Consider the following 18,677-nt stretch of genomic DNA (forward strand, 5'->3'; position numbering starts at 1 on the left):
CTCTGAATACTTTAATCGTATCTGTGGGAGGTGAACCTGAGGTGTTCTGTGTCTGAATCTGTCTCACATTCCACATTCTGATTTCAAGCTTAATCAAGCAGAAATCCAAAGTGCCAAAGTTCTGATTCATCTCTTCACAAAAGCTCTGTTGCACCAACATCATGGGAAACTTTGAAGGGCAAGCACAATTTGTTAACCTTTCCAGGAGTGAGTCTCTGAGACAGACGGCTGGGAGTGGCCCGTATCCAATTCAAGTGCAAGAATTTCCATGTTTTATTTCCGTCTTCCTTTCCCTGCCAATTTTCTCCTCTCCCAGCTTTGCCTGAAAAATGGTCCAATGACGAGGCTTCACCTGTGAGCCTAGACTTGTGAATAGAATGAGAATTGCCAAGGGTTAGGAAGTGCAGTGTGTGAAACAACATCAAGTGCATAAGATGAAAGCCTTTTCTTTTTAGTAATTTAAAAAGAAGATTGTTCTTAGGAAGTCAAATGATATGTCAGTTTTTGTTATAAAGGGATAGGAGTATAAGAGTAAAGAAGTCTTACTACAATTATACAGGGCCTTGGTGAGGCTATACATGGAGTACTATGTGCAGTTTTCATCTCCTTACCTATGAAAGGACATACATGCCCTACAGGCAGTGCAGCCAAGGTTCACTAGACTGGTTCCTGGGATGCAAGGATTGTCCGATGAGGAGAGATCGATTAGACTAGGCCTAGATTCCCTGGAGTTTGTAAGAATGAGAAGTGATTTAATTGAAACATATAAAATTCTTAAGGGGCTTCACCGGGTAGATGCTGAAAAGTTTCCTCCGGCTGGGGAATCTAGAACACGAGGTCACAGTCTCAGAATAAGGAGTCGGCCATAATAAAAACAAGAAATGCTGGACATACTCTGCAGGCCAGGCGGCATCAGTGGAGAGAGAAGCAGAGTTAACGTTTCAGGTCAGTGACCCTTCATCAGAACTGGCAAAGGTTAGAAATGTAATGGGTTTTAAGCAAATAAAGTAGGGGTGGGGCAAGAGATAACAAAAGTGAAGGTGTTGATTGGACAGGGTCACACAGAATAGCTGACCAGAAGGTCATGGAGCAAAGGCAAAGTTCTCCACCACTGGGGTTTTCCTCACCTCACATCTAGGCCTGTGGTAGACTAATCAATAGAGATCGATTATCATTGCATCATGCCAGGATGGTGGAAGCTGAACTAGATGGACCTTGGTCTTTTCTCATCAGGCAATCCCTATGCTAAATAGCTGGACAATTGAGGAATCTCCTTTCTTATAATTTTGTGGGTGGTTAACAGACCTGAGTTATACTCCCACATGCTCCTTCACTCACTGGCCAAAGCGAGTGGGATTCTACACGTGTGTGCAAGTATACAGACTTTTATTTAATGGCGTCTAAATGATAGTTAAATGTTAGTGTTGACAAGAGCTGACAGATGCATTGTAAATGATGTTTAATAGAGTTGCCTTGCACACACAATCATATAATCGTGGAGTACAGTAGGGAGTCCTCAACCCATCGCTCTTTGAAGAGCTATCCAATTAGTCCCATTCACTGCTCTTTCCTCATAGCCCTGCAAATGAGTCCACTTTAAGTATTTATCCAGTTCCCTTTTGAAAGTCACTATTGAATCTGTTTCCACCGCCCTTTCAGGCAGTGCATTCCAGATCCCAACAACTCGCTGCATAAAAACTTTTCTCCTCACCATTGTCGCAGGTTCTTTTGCCGATTATCTTAAATCTGTGTCCTCTGTTTACCAAACCTCCTGCCACTGGAAACAGTTTTGCCTTATCTACCCTAAACTATTTAGTTGAAAAATAACTTCCCATGTTTATTTAAAAAGAAGTCATTATGGCTCTCTGTTTTCACATCCCGTTATGTTGCTTTTGCACCCAGGTGGAACAACCTACCCTGGGCCTTTCTGTAACCATAGCAACTGTCCGGAGACATCAAAAGTGATAATTTTGCTAGTCTTAAGGCAAAACAAAATATTGTAAAGCTGAAGTGCAGGGAATTAGCAGGATAATCCCCTCTAAAATCACTTCTATAACATTAATAAACTAATGGAATGTCTGGGAAGAGGTGGCAATCAGTTTTCTAATTATGCCTACAAACACTTCAAAGATATGAAGTAGTCCAGGCCGCATTAAGTGCTGCCAGCTACATGTTCTAAACTCGCAGAGGCATGTAATTTGCAAATCAAGGTACTCCTTCCCACAAATTAATGGCAAAATAAAAACTGGGCTAGTTCAGATTTTATACTGGACAGATGGCCAGAAAAAGGGAGGTGTCAGGAAAACATGCTATGCTGAATGAGGATTTTTAAGATGGCTACCCCAATTTGCATCGAAATACTTTACATTCCTAGGCATCGAAATGGAGACGCATGTCTAAAAAGCTCTCATCCAGTGCAATGGCTCGAAGAGTTGAGTAAATTATCTGGTATCGGTCTCATCAGCAAGACATTCAAAGCCATCTTGGAGCCTAGTGGAAACGCACCTCTGGGGGTAAACATTGAAACAATAAGGCCTGAGAGAGATTTGTGATTCTTAATCTTTGGATCTCATTAAAGTGAACAAAAGAATACACTTGAAGAATCATGTGACAGTATCTCCAGTCTATGTGAAAACTTGGAGTTTCTGTTGCGCACAGCAGACAGGCTTTGCGAGTTAACCAGTGCAGGATCCCATGGGGCTGTCTCTTTCTCTCCAGATATACAGAATATTTCCAATCCTGTCCAAGACTATCAATGCTATAGACAGAGACTCCGGGGGGAGAAAGCCACCTACACCCTGAACCAGGTGGGCCAGCTGCAAGTGCACTTCTACCAGCCAGGAACTTCAGGACCCCAAATTCAGCCAGAAGATAAGTGAATTACCCGACCCCACAGACTGTATATTCTTTTTATTTGTTCTGGACTCTAATCAAAGCAAACTATTTTTCATCACTCTGTAACCTATTTGTGTGTGTGTGATTCTCGTGCGTGTGTGCGTGCGTGTGTGTGTATGAAAGTTGGAGCATTGTTTATTATTTTATTTAGATTAGGTTTTGATTTTAAGTACAATAAACTAACCTCTTTCTTGTTTAAATTCAAGAAAACCATCTGATTGATTCTTTTATGATCACAGCACAAAAAGAGTTAAACACTCACTGAATTGGTAAGAATATTTACTGTTTAAAAGAAGTAAACCCTGTTGTGGTCAAACAAGGAGAGGGACAAGAGGGAGCCTTTCGACCCCTCCTCAACTGACAGTAACAGAGGGGAGGAAAAACTGTGTTTGCCCGATCAAGAAAGCCTGGATATGCACATGAATTGGGATGGATGTGTCCTTTGCATCCAACAGGGACCACCAGGGTTAAATTCTTCGCTGGGTTATCGGCCTATTGCCTTGGAAACTAAACTTGTCACAGGCCATCAAAGACTGCATAGGCAGCAGCAATTACAACTGTGGATGAAAGGTCAGTTCGACTGCTGGCTCTAAATTGCTGCTCAGGGCCCTGGAGTTTCCCCCTCTTTTCCACCTTCCCTTGGACGCTTAGTTACTCAGCAGAGCACAACGGAATTGACTAAACAAATGCAGACTTTCTTCCCATAAACTTCAGCTGGAAGGCCTCGAGGCACCAGGGGGGTGTCAGGTAGCTAGAGAAAACATAAAGGCATAAGAAATTGGATCAGGATTAGGCCATATATCCCTTCGTGCCTGCTGCACCATTCCATAAGATCATGGGTGATCTTCTACATTAACTTTACTTTCCCGCCCGAGCCCCATATCCGTAATTCCCTGAGTGTCCAAAAATCTATTGATTTCAGTCTTGAATATACTCAGTGACTGAGCATTCGCAGCTCTCGGGGGTAAAGAGTTCCAAAGATTCACAACCTTTTTAGTGAAGAAATTTCTCCTGATCTCAGTCCTAAATGGCCGACCCCTTATCCTGAGACTAAGACCCCCAGATTCTCCAGCCAGGGAAACAGCCTCTCGGCATCTACCCTGTCAAGCCCTCCAAGAGTTTTATATGTTTCAATGAGATCACCTCTCATTCTTTTAAACTCTAGGGAATATAGTCCCATTCTCTGATGTTGTACCTCATGGCTAATCTTCAATCACAATGAATTTTCTTGTCCTAGCTCCATATCCCTCCAGTTCTGGTTCCAATCTCTGCAGGTGAGTAGGACTTGGGGACAGAGCCTAAGATACTTCTATTTTGAGTCCCCTTTAGATGGTCAGTGTGGTCAGAAAATGAGGCAGAAAACTCAAGCATTCTACCATTCTCCAGGAAAAACACCTGAAATCCTAACATGATACAAAAGGAGGGGAGCCCCGTGATTACGGCTCTCTGCCCTTTTCTCCCAGGGAACCAAGTGTTTGCCAGCTGCAAAGCAAAAGAAAACCATCCCCCAAAGTCTTCTCTGGAATCTTTCTCTTTTTATTTGCTCCACACTTCTGGATTTTTTAAAACCTTTTTTCCCTGAAAGGATCTAGATAAGAGCTACGTAAAAATGTGCTTTTAAGTTAAAGCTTGCTTAAATTTGCAGGGCAGCAGGCATATATTAGTTTTCAAATGGAGCATCTGAACCAGCAACTTGCAGGCAATGAAAGACAAGTTGACATTTACATTCACTGCTGCTGTGACAATCCTACTCAGTTGGGGCTGTAGCAGTGTGACCAGGAGCCAGAATATCAGCCACAGAATATTGAGACTTCTGGTTCCTGAGTAAGGGTATGGCCCCTTTAAGAACCTCCCCCTTGTAGTGTTTGATTGATCTGTGTGATTTGATACAAGTGTGATATCTGCATTGCTCTGAGATAAATCAGATATACATAATATATCCAGCAACCGGGCATAAACATAACATCTCCTTTAAAGATAATTGCACCTGGAGTGGGAGGACACTGTCCCCTTCCAGGTGAAAATAAAAGAGGGGGTTCAGGGGAACTGAAAGATGGAGTGGGAGTTGAAGAGCTAGAAGATGTGTGTGGTCTCACTTTGTGTTGTGTGCTTTCAAAGATGTTTGAATTTGCATTGATCGAGGATTACTGTGTGGAAAAAGGCTTCATGACAGTAGTATCCTGGTGGCATAGGAGGGGAGAGGGTAAAGGCACAGTTATGTTTGACTAAAGAGCCACAAGGCTAATATGTGGACTTGTGCCTGAAATGGGCAGCAAGTCAGTGACTGAGACTGACACCAGAGATTTCTGGAAATGGTTCAAAATGATTTAAGAATCTGGTAACTGGATCAGAAGTGTAAAACTCTTGAGTAGCTGGCCCTTAAGATGATCATTTTTATGCTATCGCCAGTGCGGGTAAGCTCACGAACGTGATGTCTCACATCATCCCATGGACGAGTCCCTCAGCTGGTCCCGGTGGGGGTGGGGGAGGACAGAACAAGAGGAGACCAGCAGAAATCAGAGATGGGTTGACACTGAGAACACACCCTTGGCATTTCCCGGAAGTTGTAACAGTCTCCAGCCGAAGAGACAAATGGAGCCCCAGGGCAAAATGGGAGGACGCTCATATGAGCTGTGCAACTCAGTGATGCAATCGGGGGTGATTTTCAACTGCACTCCTTCCCATATCCCAACACAAACGGAACAGTCAGAGGTTGAAAATTGTAGGGTGGGGGGATAAAATTGCCCACCATTGGGCAAGGCCTGTCTGATATGATGTTCAGATGGCCCTCGACATGGGCAACCAGCGTTGGTGCCCAAAACAGGCAGGAGCTTAATTATCTAAACAAAGGACCCTACTTGCAATTCGTACCAATGGGCAGCAGATGATAACTAGATATGAGGTGGTGTAACCCTCAGTCCTCAAAGGAACATCTCGGAAAAAAATCAACACTCCTCCGGGCCCTTCAGAAGTCCAACTCCCCGATGACCAACACTCTGTGGACCCTCACCTGGATTCATTACTGCCTGCCCCTCCCCCAAACACCTTTGGTCAGATTTTCATCCATCTCCGAAATGCAGGACCGGCTTGCCAAATCACTGAGGACCACACCATAAACTTTGGCCAGACTCTTATTGCAGCCCTCAGGTGGGCACAGGGTGAAGAACTCCCCCTGCTCCACATGCAACCCCACCTTCAAGCCTTTTTGAATGAAAGTTCAAAATTGTTCCCCAATGGAGTGAATGAATGAAGTAGCTCCATATTCTTGATAAGGCAATTAATAATACAATTTGTAAATGATTGCCGAGAAACTACCTTGGAAGCCATCATAGAATGGGACAGCACTGGCAGAGGCCATTCAACCTGTTGTTACTGTGATGGTGAACAGAAAATGACCAGAAAATTCAACAAAGCAGTAACATCTAAAATTAAGTGAGTGGATCTTTATATCTCGATGACAGAAATTATTCTGTGTTTGATTACAGAGCTACCAGTCCTGTTGGTCAATGCGTTGGTCAATGTGGCAGGTTTTCCCGTCCTTGTGTCTGGGGCGATTGCACAGTGAGTACAGGAAGATTGGGCAATGGAGGAGCAGCACATCTATACGGAGGTCCAGCTGATTTTCTGTCTCTTCAAATCAATGGATGCAACAGTAAAAGATAAGTTGGCTTCAGGTAGGGTGACAGTTCCTGAAATCAGGCTAGGGCAACAAGCAAGTGTCAGCCATCACTCAGTTTGTAGCTCTCTTGCCTTTCAGGTGCAAGCTTGTGAGTTTAAGTCCTACTCCAGAGATTTGAGGACTTAATTTAGGCTGACACTGCCAGTGCAGTACCGAAGGAGTGCTGCACTGTTGTCTTTTGAATAATGTGTTGAAACAAGGCCCCAGTGTCCTGGCCAATATTTATCCTTCAACCAACATCACTAAAAAAGATTATCTGGTCATTTTCACATTGTCATTTGTGGGATCTTGCTGTGCGCACAATTAGCTGCCGAGTTTCCTACACTACAACAGTGACTACACTTGAAAAAAAGTATTTCATTGGCTGTAAAATGCTTTTGGGGGGCCTTCAGGTTGAGAAAGATGCTATACAAATACAAGTTCTTTCTTCCCCATCCCCCCATAATTTTTCTACATTTATAAAGAAGAAAGACTTGCATTTCAATAGCGCCTTTCACAACTGCAGGATGTCCCAAAGTGCTTTACAGCCAATGAATTACTTTTGAAGTGTAGTCACTATTGTAATGTTGGAAACGTGGCAGACAATTTGCAGAGAGCAAACTCCCACAAACGGCAATGTGACAATGACCACATCATCTGTTTTTTGCATCAATAGCCGCAGGAAGAGGGACATCGGACCCAAAGAGTTCTGGGTGCAGGAAAAGTGGGCAGTTAATAAAAAAAGTATTCAGAAACTGCCAGTGTTGAATGCCATTCAAAGGACACCATTCAGCCAATTAGAATCGTGGATAATTGGAGAGGTCAAGAATTAATGAATTTCATGACAATTGAAGATGACAGCTTTGAATGTGAGCATGCCTGGGGACTCGAACTTGGCACTGCTTGATTGGGAATGGGTATGTCATGGTGTGATGTTTTTGACAGGCTGATAATCATCACCTTTAAAAATGCATGATACCAGAGCCGACATTGTAAAAGCTGACATCTTGACTTTCCACTAGTTACTGTCTCTTAAAATGGCACGTGGCTTTCATACAAATAGTGTTAGCAGTCGCACCATTAATACCTGAAATAAAACTCTATTTAAAGCCCCACTCCCTGTCTCTCTTTACAGTCACACCCCTCCCTCCCTATTTAAAGCCCTATTTCCTCTACTCTGTTTAAAGCCCCATGCCCTCACTGTATTTAAAGCGCCACTCCCCTCCCAACTTAAAGTCCCAGTTCCTCTATATTTAAAGCGCCACCCCATCTTTATTTAAAGCCGCACTCCCCGTGCTGCTCCAGCCCCTGGTTTTCCTGATCTTGGAGCACTAGATGTTCACCCTTTTTGCAAGAAGAGGAAAGTACCATGATGCCAGCACTGTTCCTTCATCTAACCAGCGCCCCACCCTGCAAAATCCTACCCTGTCACAGTGGTGACACAAGAGCGCATCTTAATATCGGAACTTGTCACTGGAATCAATTTTTTGATAGCCGACAGTGAGACTCAAGTCATGCTTCCCCTGGTAATTTGCTCTGATCAGCAGGTAGGAATCATTCAGTCTCTGCCCAGTCAATCAAGTAATCTGAAAGTTACTCATACACTTCACGCTTTTCATTTCAAATTAGCACGAGAGAGTATTACCTGAAGGAAGGAATCAAAATTCAGGTCAGCATGTAAGTTTGAACTTACCCTCACCCCTTCCAATTATTGTCATGTAGCGTGAAACATATTTGGAATTTCTTTTCAAAAGTGATTTTTCCTTTTTTTTTTATTAAATTAAAACCACGCATTGTTTTTAAAGCCAAGATTTAGAACCCTCCAGCCTGAGAGCTTAATTCGTGGAATGCCAAAGATTTTGAGAATGACAAGGACGAAAATAGAGATTTTTGTTAAATGAACTGCAGCTGACTTTTCCCTTCAAATCTGCTCCCTCCCAAATTCCTGAGGAAGTAGTTCCCCAGCATCCAGCAGGAGTCACGTTCTTGAGACTGTGTCAGAACACTGACTTTATTGTAGGGACTGGGCCTGTGGTTTGTGGCCCATTTCACAATTCCTCTTGCAGGAAAGTACAATTTAAGCTTCAAAAGAGCAGGAATAAAAGTAAAAATAAAGACTTTGTTTATATAGCGTCCTCAGGATGTCCCAAAAGCAATGAAGTACTTTTGAAGTGAAGTCACTGTTGTAATGTAGGAAATGCAGCAACCAATTTGTGCACAGCAAACTCCCACAAACAGCAATGTGATAATGAGAAATCATCTATTTTTAGTGATGTTGACTGAGGGATAAAAATTGGCCAAGACACCTGGAAGAACGCCCCTGCTCTTCTTTGAAAAGTGCTGTGGGATCCTTTGTGGCCACCCGTGAGGGCATCCAAACAATAGCACCTCTGACAGTGCAGCACTCCCTTGGTACAGCACTAGATTATCACTCTGTATTATGTATTGAACTGTCTGGAGTGGGGCATGAAGCCACAAACTTCTAACACAGAGGTGAGAGTGCTACCCACCCTCTCCAGCCCTGTCTAAAACTAAGCCCCTCCACCAGCTCACTCAGGTGTAAAATATTTCATGGGAGTTACTTGAGGAAGAGCAGGATGTTCTCCCTGGTATCCCAGCCAACATTCCTTCCACCTAAAAGAAATGATCTGGTCATTCATTCATGCGCTGTTTGTGGGATCTTTCTGTGCACAAATTGGCCTTCGCTATTCTTACAAAACAATGATTACACATCAAAGGTAATTTATTAGCTGTGCAGTAAATCAGGACTCCCTAAGAATGTGTTAAGGTGCCATATAAATGCAATTTTGCCATTTTTACCTGGATGATTTAATTCACAAACCAAATAGTCTTTAATTCATTGCAATCCATCAGTGTTGTCATCACTCTTTGAATTACACTGCAGGGAATCATTCATTTTAGTCACACCCCAATTGTTAATAGTTATTAATCACATTACAATTAGTATTTCATTCATTTAGATTAGCATTTTTAATCACATTACAATGATTTATTTTCAATGTGGAACTGCAGCTTATGAGAGTGACTGGCACTGCAATGCTTTAATGTTGATGGAGCAGTAGGTATTTTGAAAGAATTTGATGTGAAGGATTTTTAGCAGATGGATTGCAAATTCGAATTTGAGGCTGACTGCGAGCAGTTAAAAGCAAGTGCCCTGCTGTGCTGGGGTTAGGGGGATTGCAGTGGTATCAGGGGAGCTCAAGGAAACAACACAGGCATGTTGTGAGTTGTGAGCCATCTACTCCTGCAAGAAAGATAGAAGTCAATGCGGGGTAAAATTGAGTTGTGGCAGGGTAGATAAAACAGACATTTACCCCAATCACCCCTTTCTTGCAGATTAGCTTAAATTACCCACACTATGTTACTTCAGCTCAGTGGTAGCAGCTTTACCACTGAGTCAGAGGGCTGAGGGGTCACAGTCCCATTCCAGAGACTTAAACACACAGCGGGCTAAATTTAAGTTTGTCAGGCAGTAACGGATCAGCTGCTAATTAATGGGAAGGAGAATCGGGCACAGTGGATGACATATCCGCTACCAACTACTATGTGCCCCAACCAAAGTTGAATCTCACTCTTATAATGAGACCAACACTCCCAGTGCAGTGCTGAAGGAGTGTTGCATCGTCGGATGTGCCACCTTTGTGCCGACGGTAAACTGAGACCTCGCCTGCTCCCTCAGGTGGAGGCAAATGAATCCATGGCCACTATTTTGAAGAAGCTTTGTGGTGTTCTCCCCGGGGACCTTGTCAATATTTATTCCTCAACCAACGTCACTGAAATGCATGATCTGGTCATTATCACATGTCTGTTTGTGGGATCTTACTGTGCACAAAATTGGCAGCCGCGTTTCCCACATTACAGCAGCGACTACACTTCAAACGTGCTTCATTGGCTGTAACGTATTTTGGGATTTCCTGAGGTCATGAAAGGTGCTATAGAAATGCAAATGTTTTCTTTTCCTTTCTTTTTAGTATCTAAGGGCTATTTCACCATGGGTCCATGAAGCTTACCCACTGTCCACAAGCATGTGAGCTATTAAATCGTGATCACCAGTCATAGTCTTGGTGGATTTACCTCTTCCCTGACCCTACTGTTGCTGTGACAATTGCAGGTATGTTGGCCATCGGAGCTTCATGCTGATGGTCAGCGTTCCTCATCCCAGTGTCTACTTCTCAGCTTTTGCTCACAGAAATCAGCCCAGGATAGGACAGAGAAGGCTCTGGGGTGGCATTATGATTACGAAGGGGTTCAATAGGTTAGATGTAGAGAAAAGGTTTCCACTTGCGAGCAGACCAAAACTAGGGCCTATCAATATAAAATTGTCAATAATAAATAGAATGAGGAATTCAGGAGAAACTTCTTTACCCAGAGGGTGGCTAGAATGTGGAACTCACTACCACAAGTGGTAGTTAAGGTAAACAACATAGATGCATTTAAAGGGAAGCTAGATAAACACATGAGGGGGAACGGAATAGAAGGATATGCTGATATGTTAGATGAAGAGGGGTGGGAGGAGTTTCGTGTGGAGCATCAACACCAGCATGGACCAAATAGACTCTTTCTGTGCCTTAAATTCTGTGTAATTTAAACTACTTCCACAGCCCAACATAGCCTCAGAATCAGCGAATGCTTCTGCACATGCATCCTGGCCTTCTGCATGGGCCCCTGACCTCTGCGTTTGCCCCCCAACCTTCTGCACATGCCCCCTGACCATCTGTGTCAACCTCTGTCCTTCTGTGCATGCCCCCGACCTTCTGCAGGTGCCCCCTGACCTTTTGCACTGCACCATGTCAAGTGACTACCCCCACATGTCAGCTGATTCAGCAGCAAACATGAGGCATTCATTTTGTATAATCTTATTCCAAAATTGGCTTTTCCTAGCAGTTTTCATGCCGAATTCACTGGTAAAACTCCAGGATAAGATCTTACAATAAAATTCAAAATTTATTCAAGAATGACATTCAGATATCCTGGCCAATGTGCCATCATTAATAGGAACAGCTTCCTAGTTTCATGGGGTCTCTTAATGGAGAATATGGGGGTCTTACCCTCTGGGTGTGGATGTCTGGGAGCAGGCTGCAGTATCTGCGAACAGCCAATGCTAGCAGTGATTCTGCAAATGCAAATGCAGGGGAAGAGTAGGCAGGGAGCAGATAATGAACGCAAAGGGAGTGGTGGTCTGAAGTGCATTTGTTTTAATGCAAGAAGTGTAGTAGGTAAGGCAGATGAACTTAGGGCTTGGATTAGTACCTGGGAGTATGATGTTATTGCTATTACTGAGACTTGGTTGAGGGAAGGGCATGATTGGCAACTAAATATCCTAGGATATCGATGCTTCAGGCGGGATAGAGAGGGAGGTAAAAGGGGTGGAGGAGTTGCATTACTGGTCAAAGAGGATATCACAGCTGTGCTGAAGGAGGGCACTATGGAGGACTTGAGCAGTGAGGCAATATGGGCAGAACTCAGAAATAGGAAGGGTGCAGTAACAATGTTGGGGCTGTACTACAGGCCTCCCAACAGCGAGCGTGAGATAGAGGTACAAATATGTAAACAGGTTATGGAAAGATGTTGGAGCAACAGGGTGGTGGTGATAGGAGATTTTAATTTTCCCAACATTGACTGGGATTCACTTAGTGTTAGAGGTCTAGATGGAGCAGAATTTGTCAGGAGCATCCAGGAGTGTTTTCTAGAACAGTATGTAAATAGTCCAAATCGGGAAGGGGCCATACTGGACCTGGTGTTGGGGAATGAGCCCGGCCAGGTGGTTGAAGTTTCAGAAGGGGACTACTTTGGGAATAGTGATCACAATTCCGTAAGCTTTAAAATACTCATGGACAAAGACGAGAGTGGTCCTAAAGGAAGAGTGCTAAATTGGGGGAAGGCCAACTATACCAAAATTCGGCAGGAGCTGGGGAATGTAGATTGGGAGCAGCTGTTTGAAGGTAAATCCACATGTGATATGTGGGAGGCTTTTAAAGAGAGGTTGATTAGCATGCAGGAGAGACATGTTCCTGTGAAAATGAGGGATAGAAATGGCAAGATTAGGGAACCATGGATGACAGGTGAAATTGTGAGACTAGCTAAGAGGAAAAAGGAAGCATACATAAGGTCTAGGTGGCTGAAGAAAGACGAAGCTTTGAAAGAATATCGGGAATGTAGGACCAATCTGAAACGAGGAATTAAGAGGGCTAAAAAGGGTCATGAAATATCTTTAGCAAACAGGGTTAAGGAAAATCCCAAAGCCTTTTATTCATATATAAGGAGCAAGAGGGTAACTAGAGAAAGGATTGGCCCACTCAAGGACAAAGGAGGAAAGTTATGCGTGGAGTCAGAGAAAATGGGTGAGATTCTAAACGTGTACTTTGCATCGGTATTCACCGAGGAGAGGGACATGAAGGATGTTGAGGTTAGGAACAGATGTTTGATTACACTAGGACAAGTCGGCATAAGGATGGAGGAAGTGTTGGGTATTCTAAAAGGCATTAAGGTGGACAAGTCCTCAGGTCCGGATGGGATCTATCTCAGGTTACTGTGGGAAGCGAGAGAGGAAATAGCTGGGGCCTTAACAGATATCTTTGCAGCATCCTTAAACACGGGTGAGGTCCCGGAGGACTGGAGAATTGCTAATGTTGTCCCCTTGTTTAAGAAGGGTAGCAGGGATAATCCAGGTAATTATAGATGGGTGAGCCTGACGTCAGTGGTAGGGAAGCTGCTGGAGAAGTTACTGAGGGATAGGATCTATTCCCATTTGGAAGAAAATGGGCTTATCAGTGATAGGCAACATGGTTTTGTGCAGGGAAGGTCATGACTTAACAACTTAATAGAATTCTTTGAGGAAGTGACAAAGTTGATTGATGAGGGAAGGGCTGTAGATGTCATATACATGGACTTCAGTAAGGCGTTTGATAAGGTTCCCCATGGTAGGCTGATGGAGAAAGTGAAGGCGCATGGGGTCCAAGGTGTACTAGCTAGATGGATAAAGAACTGGCTGGGCAACAGGAGACAGAGAGTAGCAGTGGAAGGGAGTTTCTCAAAATGGAGACGTGTGACCAGTGGTGTTCCACAGGGATCCGTGTTGGGACCACTGTTGTTTGTGATATACATAAATGATTTGGAGGAAAGTATAGGTGGTCTGATTAGCAAGTTTGCAGACGACACTAAGATTGGTGCAGTAGCAGATAGTGAAGGGGACTGTCAGAGAATACAGCAGAATATAGATAGACTGGAGAGTTGGGCAGAGAAATGGCAGATGGAGTTCAATCAGGGCAAATGCGAGGTGATGCATTTTGGAAGATCCAATTCAAGAGTGAACTATACAGTAAATGGAAAAGTCCTGGGGATAATTGATGTACAGAGAGATTTGGGTGTTCAGGTCCATTGTTCCCTGAAGGTGGCAACGCAGGTCAATAGAGTGGTCAAGAAGGCATACGGCATGCTTTCCTTCATCGGACGGGGTATTGAGTACAAGAGTTGGCCGGTCATGTTACAGTTGTATAGGACTTTGATTCGGCCACATTTGGAATACTGCGTGCAGTTCTGGTCGCCACATTACCAAAAGGATGTAGATGCTTTGGAGAGGGTGCAGAGGAGGTTCACCAGGATGTTGCCTGGTATGGAGGGCACTAGCTATGAAGAGAGGCTGAGTAGATTAGGATTATTTTCATTAGAAAGACAGAGGTTGAGGGAGGACCTGATTGAGGTGTACAAAATCATGAGAGGTATAGACAGGTTGGATAGCAAGAAGCTTTTTCCCAGAGTGGGGGATTCAATTACTAGGGGTCACGAGTTCAAAGTGAGAGGGGAAAAGTTTAGGGGGGATATGGAAAGTTCTTTACGCAGAGGGTGGTGGGTGCCTGGAACGCGTTGCCAGCGGAGGTGGTAGACGCGGGCACGATAGCGTCTTTTAAGGTGTATCTAGACAAATACATGAATGGGCAGGAAGTAAAGAGATACAGACCCTTAGAAAATAGGCGTCATGTTTAGATAGAGGATCTGGATCGGCGCAGGCTTGGAGGGCCGAAGGGCCTGTTCCTGTGCTGTAATTTTCTTTGTTCGTTCTTTGTTCTTTGTAATAAGTTTCCACATAATACTGAAAGTGTAAATATGACACATTGTGCAGTTTGGTCATACTGGTTCCTGTGAACTGTCTAAAGTGGCATCCCTAGAGTTTGATAGCCTGTATTCCAAGGCAGAGTCTAATTATCCTGAACCGATACCAATTCCATTTGTTCAAGTAGATTTGTAAGGATTTGAAAGAGAAGAACTTACATTTATATAGAACCTTTTACAATGTCCCAAAGCACTGCAATGAAGGAGTTTTGAAGATTTGCTGCTCTTTAAGAGGGAATTGGATTGTTCTCGATAAAGGAAGAATGTGCAGGGTTATGGGGAGAAGACAGGGGGGTTGCACTAGGTGAATTGCTCCTTCAGAGAGCCAGCACGGGCATAACAGGCTGAAATGCCTCCTTCTGTGCTGTAACAACTGGATGGTCGGGATTTCACGTTGGGCGGATGGGAGCCGGCCACCGACTGAAATGTCGGTGGCAAACCCGCTTCCGCCTTGCCTGGGGATCCGACCCACATTTTACGGGTCCCCAGGATTTAACTGTTCCGAGGTGGGACTTCCACCCGCTTGAGGGAGGAGGTCCCGCCTCATTGAGCTGCCGGCCAATCAGCGGGCTGGCAGCTCTTAGTCCCAGCAGCGCCACAGGGATTGCAGACCAGCCGAAGACATGAAGCTGGGTTGCCTCGCCGGGGGTAATCGCTCGGGCCCCAGCAAGGCAAGGGTGGTCAGTTGGGGGGAAGGGGGGCGTGTTGGGTGCTGGGGGTGGTTGAGATGGTGGGGGCAGCCCTCCATTGGGCACCCTGTGCCTGATGAGCAGCACCCCCCCCACAACCGGGACAATCGCAGCCGCCTGGTTTTCACTGGTGGCTTTTCCCAGCTCCAGGATGCCCGCTTGCCACGCGTAAAATCCGCGTGGAGGTGGGCGAAGGCCCTTAAGTGGCAATTAAGGGGCTTAAAATAAAAGCAAAATACTGCAGATGCTGGAAATCATAAAATAAAAACAAGAAATGCTGGAAAGATTCAGCAGGTCTGGCAGCATCTGTGGAGAGAGAAGCAGAGTTAACGTTTCAGGTCAGTGACCCTTCATCAGAACTGGCAAATATTAGAAATGTAAAAGGTTATAAGCAAGTAAAGCGGGGGTGGGGTAAGAGATAACAAAGGATAGGACAAGGTCACAGAATAGCTGACCAGAAGGTCATGGAGCAAAGGCAAACAATATGTTAATGGTGTGTTGAAAGACAAAGCATTACTACAGATAGGGTGTTAACGAACTGAAAATTGAACAGCAGCAAGTACAAACATTAAAAAAAACAGTGGGTAAGCAAACTGAACAAACTAAGATGAAATAAAATAAACATACAAAAAAAAATGTAAAAAAGAAAAAATAACTAAAAATAAAAGTAAAATGGGGGGCCCGTCATGCTCTGAAATTATTGAACTCAATGTTCAGTCCGGCAGGCTGTAGTGTGCCTAATCGGTAAATGAGATGCTGTTCCTCGAGCTCGCGTTGATGTTCACTGGAACACTGCAGCAATCCCAGGACAGAGATGTGAGCATGAGAGCAGGGGGGAGTGTTGAAATGGCAAGCAACCTGCTTGCGGACTGCTTGCGGACTGAGCGGAGGTGTTCCGCAAAGCGATCACCCAGTCAGCATTTGCTCTCCCCAATGTAGAGGAGACCACATTGTGAGTGAATACAGTATACTACATTGAAAGAGGTACAAGTAAATCGCTGCTTCACCTGAAAGGAGTGTTTGGGGCCTTGGATAGTGAGGAGAGAGGAGGTAAATGGGCAGGTATTACACCTCCTGCGATTGCAGGGGAAGGTGCTGCGGGAAGGGGACGAGGTGGTGGGGGTAATGGAAGAGTGGACCAGGGTGTCGTGAAGGGAACAATCCCTTCGGAATGCTGACAGGGGAAGGGAGGGGAAGATGCGTTTGGTAGTGGCATCACGCTGGAGGTGGCGGAAATGGCAGAGCATGATCCTTTGGATATGGAGGCTGATGGGATGGAAAGAGAGGACAAGGGGAACCCTGTCACGGTTCTGGGAGGGAGGGGAAAGGTGAGGGTAGAGATGCGGGAAATGGGCCGGACACGGTTGAGGGCCCTGTCAACCACGGGGGGGCGGGGGGAGGAATCCTTGGTTGAGGTAAAAGGAGGACATATCAGGAGCGCTGTCATGGAAGGTGGCATCCTCAGAGCAGATGCGTTGGAGACGGAGAAACTGGGAGAATGGAATGGAGTCCTTACAGGAGGTAGGGTGTGAAGAAGTGTAGTCCAGGTAGCTGTGAGAGTCAGTGGGCTTATAATGGATATTAGTAGACAACCTATCCCCAGAGATGGAGACAGAGAAATCGAGGAAGGGAAGGGAAGTGTCCGAGATGGACCATGAACTCTGCTTCTCTCTCCACAGATGCTGCCAGACCTGCTGAGTATTTCCAGCATTTCTTAAGGGCCTTGATTGGCCTGGGGCGGGCGGGCCGTTTTTCACGTCCCCCCCCCACCCTACATAAAGGGGGGGTGGAGGCGGGAGTGGGGCAAGAAAGCCTCCCAGAGCCTCCTGCTCCATTTTATGCCACACCCCCTCCCACCCCACCACCACCCGGCTCGATGGGGTGGTGTAAAATTCTGGCCTATGTATCTGGAGGGGGTCTTAAATCCACAACCGTAAGGTGCAAAGGCAAGAGTGCTACCCACTGAATCACAGCTAACATTGAATGCTTGCTGTCTAAGGTCACAAATGAAGAATGGGCATTTAGATTGATGTGGGCGGCTGCATCAAGCTGTGTGTACAACTCCAGTACGCGAACACCAAGTGTCACTACGTGCTGAGGTTCTATCTGTCCCTGGTGTTGTGAAGGATGGGTCTGGTCACATTGCCGCGGAACGTTCCATTCAGTTGGACCGTGCCGTACCACCTATCCTTCATGGAAAAGTTTGTGCTGAAAAACACCTTTGACCTTTGACCACCATCAGGCAATGGTCCGCACGGAATGTCCTCAAGGCCCTACGGGAAAAGGAGATGGTGGATCCTGTCGGATGGTTCCCCGAGCAGACTGCCAAAGTCATTTGGCGGAATGCCTCATCACCAGAACTTTCAAACAAGCACCAAGATGTAGCTTGGCTGGTGGTGAGAAGGGCCCTCCCCGTCAGATCCTCCCTGCATGCCCGGAGTATCACCACCTCCGCACAATGCCCCCGCGGTGGCTGTGGTGGGGAAGAGACCATTGTCCACCTCCTTCTGGAATGTGTCTTTGCAAAGCAGGTGTGGAAAGAGATGCAGTGGTTTTTGTCGAGGTTCATCCCAAGCAGCTCTGTTACACAGGAGTCTGTGCTCTACGGGCTGTTCCCAGGGATGCATACCGAGGTAAACATCAACTGCTGCTGGCAGACCATCAATTTGGTGTAAGACGCTCTTTGGTCTGCCCGAAACTTGCTGGTCTTCCAGCACAAAGAGTTGTCCACGACCAAGTGTTGCAGACTGGCACATTCCAAGATCCAGGACTATGCGCTGAGGGACGCACTAAAGCTTGGGGCAGCCGCAGCAAAGGCTCAATGGGGAAAGACCACTGTGTAAGGTCCTCCTGCCATAGTGAACGGAGGGTCTGGAACCCATGTAAAATCCTTTGGGCTGTATACATCAAATATGTTTTTGCTATGTAATGCAAATGTTCATTGAATGTAAAATGGAATGGCAAGAGTTGTGAGGAAACTCATGTCTGTATTGAAGGAATCTGATCTCTATTGCACATTCTAGTGTCAAGTTTGAACTATTTGGTAATGTAATTTTTTTACAGATTTTTATGAATAAAGTATATTTTTGGGGAAAAAAATTAGATTGATGGGTGCAAATTAAGCCTTATTAATACTTTCATTGATGGTGTTACACGAGGCACAATCTAGCTCTGTTTATGCTTAAACCATCTCGACTGCTGCTTCAACCACTGGTTGGTGAGTCTCGGACTAGAGGACATAGCCTAAACATTAGAGCCAGACCTTTCAGGAGTGAAGTTAGGGAAATATTCCACACACAAAGCAT

At 45.1% G+C, this 18,677-nt stretch overlaps 1 long non-coding RNA gene across 1 annotated transcript in view; it reads right to left on the reverse strand.

Annotated features, from left to right (window-relative positions):
- Positions 1–3,211: 3,211 nt before the first annotated feature.
- LOC137378513 (uncharacterized) overlaps positions 3,212–18,677 on the reverse strand; it is a 273,549-nt gene continuing 258,083 nt past the window's right edge. Inside the window, exon 5 of the long non-coding RNA XR_010976623.1 lies at positions 3,212–3,646. This is a non-coding gene — a long non-coding RNA (uncharacterized lncRNA). The remainder of the gene's footprint in view (positions 3,647–18,677) is intronic.

The sequence above is a fragment of the Heterodontus francisci genome, chromosome 16 (genome assembly GCF_036365525.1).
Source record: "Heterodontus francisci isolate sHetFra1 chromosome 16, sHetFra1.hap1, whole genome shotgun sequence".
Classification (NCBI taxonomy): Eukaryota; Metazoa; Chordata; class Chondrichthyes; order Heterodontiformes; family Heterodontidae; genus Heterodontus; species Heterodontus francisci.